General features: G+C 46.6%; 1 protein-coding gene across 5 annotated transcripts in view; it reads left to right on the top strand.

The window, feature by feature from the left end:
• The first annotated feature begins 2,208 nt into the window (after positions 1–2,208).
• CUNH10orf71 (chromosome unknown C10orf71 homolog) overlaps positions 2,209–12,451 on the top strand; it is a 32,491-nt gene continuing 22,248 nt past the window's right edge. For 4 of the 5 annotated variants that reach the window (XM_045841942.1, XM_045841945.1, XM_045841941.1 and 1 more), the window contains exon 1: positions 2,209–2,483. The gene's annotated coding sequence lies outside the window, so the exon portion shown is untranslated. Of the gene's footprint in view, positions 2,484–10,317; positions 10,483–12,451 lie in introns of those variants that run through there. The other variant, XM_045841944.1, reaches the window with a different exon arrangement.

Raw genomic sequence — 12,451 nt, 5'->3', positions numbered from 1 at the left:
TGCCAGGTCAATTGTGTTTTACTGTTCTCTCCTAACCCTTCCCGCTGATGTCATTGACAAGGCTGCTGGCCACTGCCCTGCCTCCTGAATTTTCCCCAGGTCATCCTCATGGTTTTCTTTTCTTTATCAGCTGCTTCAAGCAAACACCATCAGCTCCTGCTGCACAGCAAAGCTTACCACTTCCAGGATCCTAAACCAGACATGAGGTCATGCTCTCCACCTGTGAAGAATTAAAAGTAAGCTGGGGAGAAATGCACTGAGGAGTGGGAGAAAGCAAGTCAGAAAATCAGGGGCCCTGCTGAACAGGTTCAGCTCATGTTACTACATGCACCCCAGAACAAACTCCTCCAAAAATTAGATTTGGTGGTGCAACATTTCCTGAAGTCCGAACAAAATATTTGGGTCAAATGCACATAACATATGAACTGGCTATAAATTTGTTGCCATGTATGATAGGGAAAAATATAACTAGAACATCAAATCCATGATTTAGCAGGTATTATTGTTTTCCATAAAGCTCTGTTTTTAAAATTTCTCTTTACATAAAAATAGTAAGCAGGTAATGATAAAAATTGTTGAAGATGTGGCAAAAATCATGAGAAAAAAACACAACAGACATTTGAGCAGCTTTGTAATATATGAGCATATCAGTATACATGAACTCATTTGAACTTCAACCCCATAGGTTATAGGCAATCTGTCTATCTTAGAGGTAAGTAAACTGAGGCATATAGAGTTTAAGTGGTTTAGCTAGTGTCAAATACCTAAAATATCCAAGGGGGCAGGGCTCCAAACCCTATGTTCTGTTTTGTTTTCTTAATGCTGGCTTAGAGCTCAAGTTGATTCTTTTCATCTGCCAGGTTGACTAGTGTTAGTTTTGACAAACAAGGGAGGTAGATGGAGTGGATAAAGTCAAGGGGTTTACTCTGGGCCTCCCTCAAACTAATTCTGACTGCTTACCAGTGAGCAGGTGGTCCTAAGTCCTCAGAGCAAAAGGCAAGTTATGAGTCTCCCAGGAGGAGGAGGGGCTAGATGCTTTTGCTGGCTAGGGTCTGATCCCTTCATCTGTGGGGCAACAAGGGGTTCTTCTATGACTCTGTTGTAACTGAAATGCATTCACCCAAGTCCTGTGACCCTGGCCACCAATAGGTTCAAGGCTCAAGGTGGTGCCTGGCATGGAATTGTGGCTTGGACAGAGGTTGCTGGCCATGAGGAGCCCACAGGGGCAGGAGGGACAGTCTGCAAATAGACACAGAGATACAGTGCAATGCAGACTTCCTAGGGCTTTGAGCACTGCACAGAGTGGGGTACCCAGCAGGGACTGGGCACCTTGGCTTTCCCAGGCTGTGGGATAAGGGAGTGTGAGAAAGGGCTCTTGGAAAGAAAGAAAAAACACTCTTGTTTTAAATACTGGTGGTAAGCAGACTTTAACAGGGCTAACTTGGGAAGGGTGAGAAGGGCACTCAGGAAATGGCACCACATGAGCAAAGACATGAAGGTTGAAAGATGTCGGGGGTTCTGCAGGCAGTCTAGGGAGTAGATGACCCTAGGGCAAGACAGAAAATGACTAATGGGCCAGACCCTCCCAGAGATGGACAGGGGAACTCTCACCTGGTAGAACACAACCTGCCCGGTGGCACTTGGACCTTGCAAACAACTGGGACTGCCATAGCCAGCCTCACAAAGTTGGAGCTTGCCTTGCCTTGTCCTGATTTTATTTCATATTCTTCTGCAACTCTTACCATGAAACCCCAGCCTGGCCTTCCTCCAGCCTGCAGCTGGGCATGTTATTTTGCTCCAAATGCACAACTGAGTACCGCTCCTTACTCGAGGAATGCAGGCTACGGTCTTCTGTGCAGATGATGAAAGGGGCTATTTCTGCCCTGGGACATCAGCAGGCCTCCGGGTGCTAGTTCTCAGGCGAATACTATCATATTTTTACTGTTTCCCTAAACAAATGTTTTACTTTGCACCCTGAGATATTTTTATTTGAATCTAGATGCTATAATAGCTTTTGAAATCATTCTGGGTTGAAGCTGGAATCATGGTTAGAATCCAGTGAAGCAGAAAGCAATTTCTCACTCCCCAAGTTATCTATTACCCATGGCTGATCTGGATGTAAAAATAGCTGCTGAGGCTGTTTGTTTAATCTGACTGTTACTTGACACCACGCGGGTGTTGCAGTGCTCACTGTTTGCCTCTTCCCCACCAAGAACACCATTTGGTTTCCCCAGCTGGGTCTCTATTTAGGTATACTCCACTGACTTCCAGTGTCTGGCCAGTTTCTGGTCACTGACTTTCCTCAGGTGGGCAGGTTTGGGGAAAAGAAGAAGTTTGGGTCTGGAATCTCATCTTTAGGCAGCCCAGCTGACAAGGGACAGTTTTGGCTGCTGGGCAGAACTGGGTTGCTGGAAAAGTCAGGGCTCTCTCTCATTGCTGGGGAGGCCTGAAGAGCAAGCGGCAGAACTCACAGGGAGTGGAAGGTAGGACACCAACTCTGGTTTTTCAGTGTGGGCAGGGAGGCGCAAGCTCCCACAGCAGGGCTTTTGCTTTGAGCCAGCAGAATTGGGGATGAAGTTCTGGGCCAGGGTGCTATGCAGGGAGGTGGGAATGCTGAGGGGCATATTGAGGGCTGCATTTCTCAATGTGCTGGGTGCGCCATGGGTACGAGACAGCTGTGTGGACCATGAGGTGTATGCCACACAGAGTACATGTTATAGCCTGGTATGACTTTTTCCTCACGTGTCTCTGTCAAGGCACTCTGCTCTCACATGGATGAGTGGGCACATGCCTGTGGATGTGCCCAGGTCAGTGTGCTGCCAAGTGAGGGCGACCCCATGGTCACAAGTTCTATGTCAGGAGACTATGTTGTGTCCTCTAGCACTGGGTGGGGGGCGGGGGGAGGAGCAGGATCCTATCAGCTGTAACAAAGGACAATTGGTCATTTACGTTCTGGCTGTGGACTAGTGTCCTCATCACAGGGGCCCCACTGGATTGCATGTTCCCCCACACCCTGGGGATCTCCAAGCAGACTCCCACATAGCAGTTTGCACCAAACCTAAAATCATATCTTTATTTTTTATTGTGGAAGAATTGATCATTGAGAGGAACAATATTGAATATATGGAGAAAGCTAGATAGCCTTTAAAAATTATTAAGACTTTAAAATATATGTGTGGCTGTTGATAATAGAGGAGGCTATGCATATGGGAGTAGGGAATATATGGGAAACTTTTGTGTTTTTCACCCAATGGCTCAATTTTGCTGTAAACCTAAAACTGTTCTGGAAAATAATGACTATTTTTAACTAAATTGTGGACCATTTCTTCAATATATCTAACCCAATTATAATAAAGTTTATTTGAAGTATTTTTTAAAGTTCTTAAATATAGAAATCCCAGAGAGGAGATTAAACAAGTGTTTGTGGTAAATGAGGTCCAACTTTCCAGTTTTTGAGTTCCCTTTACAAGAGTGGTTGGTAAACCACAGCTGTGGGCTGAGTGCCTGATTTTGTAAATAAAGTTTTATTGGCACACAGCCACAGTCATTCATTTACATATTTTCTAAGACTGCAATAGCCTAGACCCTATGGCCAGTAAAAACTAATATTTTAATTTTCAGCCTTTTACAGAAAAAGTTTCCTGACCCCTGCCATGCAACACTCCCTGAGATGTACCACTTTGGTACACACACACACACACACACACACACACACACACACACACATATACAATGAGAGTTCTAGCAGTTGAAACAGACCCTTCAGGACCAGTGGCTGGCTCTGGAGCACCCTACCCTTCCCTGGCCAGTTTTTCCAGTCTAACTGTTACAGGAAATAATTTGGTTTGCCACTAGGGGAAAGTTAGCTTTGCTGTGGAGTGTGGCCTGGGCTAAGCAGGGCCAATTATGCTTATCAGGATGGTTTATAAATAGACATCTCCAGGTGACCTGAGTCTAGCATGTGTCTGCCCCTGAGTCTTTGGGAGGGGAACAATTGCGCCTGCTCTCTGGTGACCAGAAAATCATTGGCATGAGAACAACTGTGCCCACTGGGAGGAAAGGGGCTGGTGGAATGCTGGGTACTGGTAACAAAGGGGCTTGCATTCTCTGGAAACCAGGGCAGAGCAGTATGTGGAGGAGACAGGGAAGGTCAGAGGGGGTCACAGGCCCTCAGAAGTGTCTTGTTATTTCCATTTCTTTGTTTCTGACCCTAAGGAAGCCCTGGAGACCCTTATAGAAAGAGGAAGCCCCACGTCTGGAAATAGCCCTGCTCCTCCAGACTATGCCAGAAATCTCAGCACCGAAACCTGCTGGCCAATGGAGCCAGAGGCAGGCTCTCTTCCTTGTTGTCTCTTGGGATTTCACTCCATCTGTCCAGGGTTACTAGAGATGAAAAGGGCTTTAACAGAAAGCGGCCCTCATGGAGACACACAATGCAACACTTCCCAGCAGGCTGTGATGGGTATTGGTTTTTCTTCCATTTGTGGGTTTAAACCACATTTCACCAAATCCAGCCATTGCATAGCCCTACAACTCAATCTTATATTTCATTTACCTAGTTGGGAAACCCCAAAACACTTCTTAGTTACTACTTGTTTCCCAGTGGTTGCATGACTCAAGTTGGTGAGGGTGGATGAAGAGAGAGGGACAAGATCAAGACAGATGAATCAAAACTCAAAAATGGAGCATGTAAAGCACTACTGAGATGCATCATCCCCACTCTAGGACACTGCCATCCTTCTGGAACATTCTCTGAAAGGGCTGCATGTGTGAGTAATGCATGGCCTTCTGTGCCAAGGTGGAGGCAGAGCAGTTTCTCTGCCAACCTCAATTCTCAGGTAGAAGACTGAAGGCCACTTGCTGCCAAGTGCATTCCCTTATGAATCTGTGTCATCGGCCTCACAAAGTTTGAGAATAGAGCTGAAGTGCTTGGGAATCAGACAACAAGAGGGTCCAAAGAGGCAGTCAACCAGTATTAGTAGCTTTCTCCCCAGCACTTGACAGACAGACCTCCCTTCCTTTGTAAAAATGAGAAAGGGTCCCCTCTGGACCACAACATGTGAAAGTGAGAAGAGGCCTTCCTCATAACTTCCATTCTCTGCATGGTCCTCCCTCAAGGCTCAGCCCAGGTGGCCAGGCCTGAAAGGGCTTCCAGATCCTATGGAGACACTGGTGCATGGTGTCAGTAAGAGCCCAGAGCCTCCCAGGGACCTCTTCAGCCTGCACATTGTTCCCTTATCTCAGGTGGGGACTTCTTTCCTTGAGGACCCCTTCCAGAACAGGACTCAGCTGCTGAGGGACTATAAGGCTAAGCTAAGGGTGGGACTTTATCTTAGCCATCTCCCACCTTAAAGCTTTCACCTGAAGCTTAAGGAAGGCCAGGAGGAGAGAAAACTGAGATTTGCTTGGGTAACCAGTGTGCTGCCCACACTCTGCTGAGTCTGGAGGCTGGTTGCAGGCCTCATACTACTGAGCCCCAACTGCAACAGCCAGGCCACCATGGAGCTGTCTCAACTTGCCCTGTCCTGGAGGAACCCCACTACATGCATCACCACAAGCTCATCTCCTCACCTGGACCTGTCTGTCCCTCTCCGAGGCAGGTCATACCTAAAGGCCACAGAGTTTAAGGAGTCAGAACTCTGAGCCATTTCTTGCCCTTGGTGTGTCCAACATTTTCATTAGGGCAATTGCTGGTTGTATTGTTCCCATATGTAAAATGCTTATGTACATTACTTGGTTCTGTTCTCAAGGTTACCCAGCATGGTAGGTCTTGGGTTTCCCTTCACATAGCAGGCACTGAAGCTTAGAGAGGTTGCCCCAGGAGGTACAGCTACTAAGGGGCTGAGATGTAAATTTGGGGCCTGAGTTCAGAGCTCACATCTTTTCCTAATTGCCTCATAGACCTATAGCTCACATCAGCATCAAACTGAATCTCTACAAAGAAGGCTAGTCCACTCACCAGTAGTCAAAACCTTCCTTAGAAAAGCTACATGTTCCTAGGCAGGCCCATCCCTTCAGAGCTTCAGGGAGTCCACACTGCTCCCAGGAGGACCTTGGGGGCACCCAGTAGGGTCTTCAGGACCATGCAGATCTGGGTTCACAGGCCAGCTCTGCCCTTCTCAGCAAGCTCCTGTGCCTCTTCTTGCCCCCCTGTAAAATGGGGATACCAAAAGTGTTGGCTGCCAACCAGGGGGACAAAGTGTCCTTCGTGCATTAAATGCACAAACGTAAAAAGTGCCAGGCACATGAAAGAAATAAAACTGCCATATTTGTCCATTATTTTCTCTTCTGCTTGAACTCCAACTTGGGGGCTTTTTCTTCCAGAGGTAACTGAAGATAAATCCCAGTGTTTTAGGGTTCAGCTGATCATGCTTATTACTCAGCGGGAGAGTAACTGGTACCATGGAGAACTGAGCCCATCCTGACATTGATCACTGGACATTAACACATCATTACTATTTGCCCTTTTGTGAGAATGAGGGTGATGGATCTGGGCCCCTTCAGTGCTTGGGGTGGAGGGAAAGTAATGTTCCCACTACTTGACAACATGGCAGTGTCTGGACACCTCGACGTACACCCACATCAGCTAAAACACCCTGCTCTGTCCCCTAGCCCCCCCTGAGGAAAAGAAAGGATGCTAAAACTGTACCTAATTTTATGTAATTTAAATTTACCCAACCTTAATCTTAAATCTCAACTGAGCATGCAAAGTTTCTCCAAATTGCTTCAGATGACTGCCAAAGAGGTGTGGACCCACTATTCAAGGGGATGCCATACAAGTACCAATGTCACCATAGGGCAGCTGAGACCTTTTCTAAGACCAAGACCTGGCTAGTTTGCCAGTGCAGGAAACCAAACAAACATGGCGGGTGTTCCAAGGACAGGAGAGCCCTTTAGATGCTCTAGTCAGTCACTGCCTCACCCCTCTTATTTTGGGGAAAGGAAAAGTCATCTCTCAGAACCCTGGCCCTGGGTAAAGCAGGCTGCATTGTGTGGACAACAGTGACTTTTATGGGTAGTCACTAAAGGCCTACCACTTCATAGACATGAATCACTGGGTCCTCATAGTGACCCTACAAGTCGGGTACTCTTAGTAGTTTCATTTTACAGATGAGAAAACCAAAACTCAAAGAGGTTTTGTAATGTACTGAGGGCCACTCTTAGCCAGTACAGCCAGGAACCACACTCAAGGGAATCTGGCTTTAGTCCATGCCCTTCACACAATGTTATACTGACCTGTCTGGGAATTAGCAATGATGCATGACAGCATTCAGTGAGCACCACTATGTGCTTTTTACACATGAGCTCATTTAAAGCATTTGGCAATCCCGTTTGCATGTTAGTACTGACTTGGTAGATATGGGATTCCTTCCCTGCACTGTCTGCTTTAAAAACCCAAGGTCTCTAGTGGTAGAAGCGTCCACTCATCAAATACTCTGTGTAGGTCTCTTCTAGGCTCTTTTTTTAAATATATTTTATTGATTATGCTATTACAGTTGTCCCATTATCCCCCCTTTATTCCCCTCCACCCTGCACACCCTCTCCCACCCATATTCGCCCCCTTTAGTTCATGTCCATGTGTCATAAGTTCCTTAGCCTCTACATTTCCTATACTATTCTTGCCCTCTCCCTGTTTATTTTCTACCTACTATCTATGCTACTTATTCTTCATACCTTCTACCCCCTCTCTCCTCCTCCCACTCCCGTGTTGCTAACCCTCCATGTGATTTCCATTTCTGTGGTTCTGTTCCTGTTCTAGTTGTTTGCTTAGTTTGTTTTCATTTTTGTTTTAGGTATAGTTGTTAATAATTGTGAGTTTGCTGTCATTTTACTGTTCATATTTTTAATCTTATTTTTCTTAGATGAATCCCTTTAACATTTCATATAATAAGTGCCTGGTGATGATGAACTCCTTTAATTTGACCTTATCTGGGAAGCACTTTGTCTGCCCTTCCATTCTAAATGAAAGCTTTCCTGGATAGAGCAATCTTGGATATAGGTCCTTGCCTTTCACGACTTGGAATACTTCTTTCCAGCCCCTTCTTGCCTGTAAGGTCTCTTTTGAGAAATCAGCTGACAGTCTGATTGGAACTCCTCTGTAGGTTACTGTTTCCTTATATCTTGCTGCTTCTAGGATTCTCTCCTTCATTTTTACCTTGGTTAATGTCATTATGATGTTCCTTGGTGTCTTCCTCCTTGGGTCCGACTTCTTTGAGACTCTCTGAGCTTCCTGGACTTCCTGGAAGTGTATTTCCTTTGCCAGATTGGGGACGTTCTCCTTTGTTATTTGTTAAATAACTTTTCCACTTGTTGCTCTTCCTCTTCTCCTTCTGGTACCCCTATAATTCAGATGTTGGAACATTTAAAGTTGTCCTGGAGGTTCCTAAGGCTCTCCTCATTTTTTTTTGAATTCTTGTTTCTTCATTCTTTTCTGTTTGATTGTTTCTTTCTTCCTTCTGGTCCACTCCATTGATTTGAGTCCCAGTTTTCTTCCCATCACTATTGGTTCCCGGTGCATTTTCCTTTATTTCACTTAGCATAGCCTTCATTTTTTCATCTACTTTGCGATCAAAATCAACCAATTCTGTGAATATCATGATCACCAGTGTTTTGAACTGTGCATCTGATAGGTTGGTCTCTTGGTTACTTAGTTGTATTTCTGTGGGGCTCTGATCTGTTCTTTGGTTTGGGCCATTTTTTTTGTCTTGTCACACCTGTTTCATATGAGGGGCGGAGCCTTATGTGTTCACCAGGGTGAAGCAACCCTGTCACTGGGTTGTGATGCTGTATGTGGGGGTGGGGTCCGAGAGGGAACAATGGCACTTGCTCTGTTCTCTGTCAGATTTCAGCCCCTTCCACTGCTTCCCCCAAGCAAACTGGGCCGTTCTGGTGCTGATTCCCATGTGGGTGGGCTTGTGCATGTTCTAGAACCCCGTGGGTCTCTCCAGCGAACTCTCCTGTGAAGCTGGGAGCCTCTCCTGGCACCGCAACCCCCACAGGTGTTTTCAATCAGTGCCCCTAGGCTCTATTTCCCAGTGCTGGGACTCTGGGTTGCGGGTAGTGCCTTGCTTCACAATCACCACCTTGCTGGGTCTGCCCCTTGCCACTCCACACCCAGGGTCTGCAAGCCACCGCCTGTGTGCCCAGGGTCCGCTCACTGCAGTCTTTCGTGCCTAGGATGCCTTATTTGCCCAGTGCCACCACTTTTTGTGCCATGACCCCTCTCTGCCCCAGCTGCCTGACTCCACCCCTCCTATGGGTCTGGATGAATGTGTTTATTTAACTTCTTGGTTATCTGACTTCCATACAGTTCAGTTTTCTGTTAGTTCTAGTTGTTATTCTATTTCTAAATTGTTGTTGTCCCTATTTTGGTTGTGCAAGGAGGCACAGTGTGTCTCCTCCATCTTCATTCTCTTTTAGACTCCTGACAATTCTTTACCTCCACCCTTCACCCACTCATGGAAGTTGGTATTGTTGCAGATGAACATGAACAAGCAGGAGCTCAGAGAGGTGAAGTAATTTGTTGAGGTGGAACAGGGGTAGGAAGTGGGAGCACTGGTCTGATTCTAAACTCCTGCTCTTTCCACCACCCTCACTCAGTGCTTAGGCTGGACCCAGCTGTCTGGCTGTGCACAGACCAACAGCCAAAGCTCTCTCACAGCTGCCTTTTAGCATGCCTTCCCTGGTAAGACCTCTCTCCTTTCATCCTTGACCCTGCAGCATGCACTGACCTCTGCCTGGTCTGCCTTTAGAGACAATCATCTCTTGGAGTAGACCAAATTTCTGATTCATCTTTATGCCCCACGTATGCATGGCCTGCCTAGAGCAGGCCCAGAACAAGGCAAACACAGTGTAAACCACAGTGGTTGACAACCATGAGATCCAAGTGGCCCAAAGAATCTGTAATCTATCAATACAACCTCCCAGAAAGTGGTACAGCCTCCCATCGCTCAAAGCACAGGGCAGGGTGCTTCAAGTGTGGTTCCCACACTGTATCCCCAGCACCACAACCACCTCAACCTCCTGAGTGGTGTCTCTAGGGTAGAACCCAGCATGCTGCCTAACAAGCCCCCAGGGCCTTCTGAGAAGCAAGGATACTACCTTCAGGAAGGAAAGGGGAACAAGGTTTTGACACTGTGGGAGCTCTCCAAGAAACTGATCTTTCATATCAACTCAAGCCACTGCTTTAAATAACTTTATCTATTAAAAGAGCAACAGTTTTAATTTTTAGAAGGATGACTTGAGTGGCCATGTCTGAGTTCTTTTTCTTGCCTCTGTAAAGCATTCCATGAGGGACTCCATGAAGAAGGCAGGATGTTCCTCTGTGCCATGGCCATGCCTCTCATGGCAGAGAAGTTCTCTCTTTCCTTCCCTGGCAGAGCTGGACTCACCACTGTGACACTGGTTGGAGAAAGGGCAGCTGTCCTTGACCAACAAGCCTCCAGAGAACCAAAGAGGCCAGAGACAGCCAGGCTCTGATTGGTGTGTGTGTGGCGGGGGGAGGAAGGTTGTGGCTCTCCCCTATCCCAGATACTCTTACCTTCCTTGTCATCCAGGGACAGGGAAGAGTACCCTCCTGGAGACTCCCTACAAGATAGCCAGGTCTAACAAATGCCTTTTCTGCCTTTACTAAAGCAAATGCTCCTGGTGGGAAGAGGCAGGCCATGGGAGATGAAGAGAAGTGCTGAGAGAAAGGTTGCCACACCCCCATACCCTGCAGGGGCATTACTGCGGAGGAAGAACTGCCAACACCTGATGTCCTTCCATGCACACAATGCCCTTCCATGCCCCTAATGCCCCTCTCTGCCTTGTCTGAGTGGGGAAGGCAGAGGCATGGAGCCCAGGGCCCCAGGTCTAATCCCCACCCCACTGTGTGACTTTGAGTAAATTCCTTAACTTCTCTGATCGTCAATTTCTCCATCTCATATTCCTTTAACATAAGCTCCACTTAACTTGCCAGGGGTTATGACCACTGAACAAGATTGTGGATATAATCTATAACTGAAATTTTTTTAAAGATTTTAAAAATAAAGTTCTTGGCAGGCAGTAGGAGCTGGATAAATAGAATGAGTGTCTGGCAGCACTAAGCAGGGTGCTGATGCTCAGTGATGACTCTTCAGCTCTGTTTCTTTGCCTTTGCCAACCAGCCCCACACACCAGTTTACAGATGGAGAAATGGGTCCACAGATGGTGAGGAGAACTCTGTAACCCTGCTGTTCTCCGGTGGTCCTAGGAGCCCTCCTGAAACCTCCTGTCTCTGTCCAAGCCTGGGACACCCCAAAGCTGCTTTCAAAAGGTGTTCTTCCCCAAGTACTAGAGAAAAGATGGTTGCTGAGGGATGCCTCACTCCCAAAAAAAGTCAAGTGCCTTTTTCTCTGGAAGCCTCTGAAGGAGCTTTTCTCTGGGCAAGGCTCTCCAAGTGGAGTCAAGGCCATCAGCTAATCATCCCTGCAACACAACTTGATAATCTACATGGGCTTCTGTGAATACCAGGTTATTGGATTTGTCTTCTCATCAGCCCCAGGTTACAAAAACAGAATTAAGGCTCAGACAAACTGAGTGACTTTTCCAAAATCTGTATGATTTCATACATTTTAACTGGAGAGCCATTTGCCTGTCAGTAGGGGCAGGGCAGGCATATGAGGCCTTTGTACCTATTTGTGGGCTCCCAAATATAATGGGACATGAGAAACAGAATATTTTGTGGCTGTCATTCTTAAGATGATCTCCAAGGAGACCTGAGGGTGAGAACCAGGAATGCAGGGGCTGCAGGGTGGCCAGGGGTGGGGTGTTGCTGAGCAGAGGTTCTCAACCTGCAGCAGGCATTCAGAAGCTCCCAGGGGAGCCTCTACAAATGCAGGTTGCATTTGGAACCCTCTCCCTGTCCAGCAGCACCAGGTTCAAGCCCCATACCACCAGGTATTAAACTCTAAACTCCATCCAAGTCCTTCTGGGTAAATAACAAGAGCAATTTTTTTCTCACAGATTGTTGCAAGTATTAATTATATAATAATAAATATGAATCAACAGTATTGTAGTATATTAAATGCCTATCTTATGTCAGATGCTCAGGAAATAGGGTTTCTCTTATTCATTCATTTGTTTGTTTAACAAATGAATGCCCTATGTATATATGGAAAAATAAACTATGTATATATGGAAAAATGTATGCTCCTGGTAGAACAGGGCCAAAAAGCTGAACAGTGCTAGACCTGAGCTCCTTCTGGTAGATGGAAGCATCCAGAGATAGTGATACTCCAGTCCATCTGGCCACCAGGAGCTCAAAGACCTGACCCCTGCAATGCCTGACCACCAGAAATGGATGAGACCACTGCCCAAATATTGTTATCAGCACAACTACAAGTACACCTCATGGGGGCCCTCTGTGCACACCTCATCTCATTCAGTCCTAGACGCCAAGTCAGTCGCAGGAAATTCACCAGTGCTACAA

The sequence above is a fragment of the Phyllostomus hastatus genome, unplaced genomic scaffold (assembly GCF_019186645.2).
Source record: "Phyllostomus hastatus isolate PE091 unplaced genomic scaffold, TTU_PhHast_1.1 phas_contig_38, whole genome shotgun sequence".
NCBI lineage: Eukaryota > Metazoa > Chordata > Mammalia > Chiroptera > Phyllostomidae > Phyllostomus > Phyllostomus hastatus.
Note: the sequence above shows the minus strand (reverse complement) of the source record. Positions and strands in the feature narration are given on the sequence as shown.